Below are 2,895 nucleotides of genomic sequence, written 5' to 3' on the forward strand. Positions count from 1 at the left end.
AGTTTTTGTCTTTTATAATGTGCACATGGAAGAAAAAAACAAACATGTAAGTACAAGTGCAGTATGTATATTTTGTAAATCTCATTTTTGTAAGAAAATATGTATTTATGTTTTTACATGGTTTTTTTGAAGGTCTGTATGAGGCCCTGCTTCATCCCATGTACAGATTACTAAATAAATAGTTTTTAATACAAGGGCTCCAATGAAGTTCTTTCAGTCTTTAAACATTCAGCAGGTTATAGAAGGGGGGCAGCTCTGTGAGTTGCATCTTCCCCTGCCCCCCTGTATCGTTGTGGGAGATGCAAGAGACTTTTGGGTGAATACACCGAATATACTGACCACAAACTAGACTCTGACTTGGCCTTTCTGAGTACTGGCCCCTCGCAATAGGAGATCACATTTTGAGACTGTTTCAAATGTTTGCCCTCCCTTGAGGTACTTGCATCCTAGCCAAGTTTTCTTCCAGGCTCTGCCTCTGGCTGAGGGCAAGCTGATAAACCAGTTTCCTTATCTAGAAAATAAGGATAATGCTCTCTTCCCATTCCAAAGGGAGTTTGAGATTGAGAAATGGAGGGTGCTACAAGTGCCGTAAATTAAATCCTTGCTTTGATGGATGGAGTGTTTTAGGGAAACTCTAAGGACTAGGCCTTTTTCAAAAGCTTTCAAAGGGCAGTATTTTGAACTGGCTTTTTTCTCCCCCAGCACCTTTGCTAGCTCCAGTTTTGTTCAGGTTAATTTTACTTTAATCTTAATAGCTAGCCCGAAGCCTACATTCTTTCTTATCACAGTCACTGAAAGCTGATAGCTTCAATGGAATGGTCTATTTTATTTCATTTTTAAAACTGAAATGAATGTTTAGATCTTAAGCTGTGTTGCTACAATCACGGAAAGTGCCCCAGTAAACAGAATTTTACACCTCTGAAATTATAGTCTCCAGCTTTTCTCTCACATTGATTTCAGCCTATTTATTGGGTTTGTCACCCTTCCTTTACCTTAAATTATGACTATACTAAAACTGAAGTTACAGGACAGAGATCGATGGTGCCTTAGCTGGATGCCATCATGGTAGCTGTGATTGCGCTACAGTATTGTTTCACTTACCGAGCACAGTGTGCGATAGTTGCACTTTGTCTCAGGGCACTGTTTTATTTGGACACTCTGCTCTCAAACATAACCTTTTACATTTACAGTGTACGAACTACTGATTTAAAGTTCTTTTCGAAGCTAGCCCCATTCATGCTGCCTCTCTAGAAAAGCCACATCTTTTATTTGAAAACACCTCTAGCTTCTCCCCAGAATCACCCACTTGTCAAGTTTCCTTTTTGAAAAAGCCTTTGCTCTCCTGTGAGTCAGGCTGCTTCAAACCGCTCCATGACATGAGCTTGCTGATCATTGCTGAGGGGGGTTTCATTCCACTCACTTAGGAAACCTGAACCTTTCTATAAACATTTCCTCCCATTAATCCATCAGTGCTGGCTGGAGCGATGGAACGGCTGAAACAGCTTGTGCTCTGAAGGACTGGGAACCGATGGGAGCAGTGGCGTGACTGATGCCCCTGTGCTGTGCAGCCACAGCTGTGTTGCTAAACATGCAATTAATCCTTAATACATCATGGACATGTAGGGGGCCTGCCCCCGTGCTCTTCACTCACCACCCATCCTTGCTAGCTGGATGAGAAACTGCATTTAGGTGGGATCGATACTTTTTTGTCCAGATGCGGAAAAACTTACACTCTTTTTTCTCCAGTTCATGAGATATTAATATCTGAAAGGAAATGTCTCTATTTCCAGCAGAAACCACTAAAGCTGAATGCTTTTATTTTAGTATTTCCTATTAGGTACTTCTGGATTTAAAGTCACTTACACAAAACTATCCAAATCCTGGGATTTAAGCTGATTTTTAAAATTTGAGATTGTTGGTGAAATTTGATGCTGGTGTAAAGTAAAAGCAACTGCTATTCACTTTTAAGCAGATGTGACTCACATCAAGACTGAATTTGCTCACAGTGGAAACAATTCAGAGAATTTCAAGTAGTGATCGTGTCTGGCCTTCTGGAATAAAAATCTCTATCACCATTCTGATAACAAAGTAGCAGTTACTTCCATAATGAAGTACAATTTTAAAAAATTTAATTGTGACGCTGTATGGAAAAAAGGAGGAAGAATAAGCCTTCACTAACCTTTGCTAATCGCTGCAAAACTATTTTTCTTTGACTAATGTTTAAGTCCATTTTCAGGTAACATTTTTTTTTGTTTTAAGAAAAGTTTCCTACCCTTCACCTTTGGCTCTTGTCTATGCAGCAGTTTTGGTTCACATGACCTTGGCAAGTAATACTTATCATTGATCAATATTCCTGTAAGTTTACACCATATACTACATTTTCAGGAAATATACATAAACACTGGTTCTTAAGTTTCCAAGACCTTCATGTTTACTTTCCAGAAGAAAGTAGTATTATTTCAGGCAAGTTAAACAGGAGGCTTTAACAGTTCTAGAGTTCATGAATAGCAGCAGCAACTGAATGTTTGACTCTACAGAAAAAAGTACTTTTATAATATGTCAGTGTTTGTTTGGGTTTATTTTTGGTGGAATACCCACACCAGCAATTGAGTGTTTTTGTCTAAGTGCTTCACCCGCAACCAAGAGCTTTGCATGCAAGTAAAAAACCACACATCTCTGTGTTCACCAACTGGCAACAGTAAACATTATTTATGATTTCACATCGGTTTAGCAACCAAATTACTAGCTTGTATCTTAAATAGTCTTTTTTTCTGCATCTTATTTTTACTTCCTTCCAGACCTTACAGGTACTTTGTATACACCCTCCTGCTCTCCATACTTGCGTTCTACTCCTGTTATTTTTTAAAATCATGATCCAGCTGAAAGAAATTTAGT

Source organism: Pterocles gutturalis, unplaced genomic scaffold, assembly GCF_000699245.1.
Source record: "Pterocles gutturalis isolate BGI_N339 unplaced genomic scaffold, ASM69924v1 scaffold24481, whole genome shotgun sequence".
NCBI lineage: Eukaryota > Metazoa > Chordata > Aves > Pterocliformes > Pteroclidae > Pterocles > Pterocles gutturalis.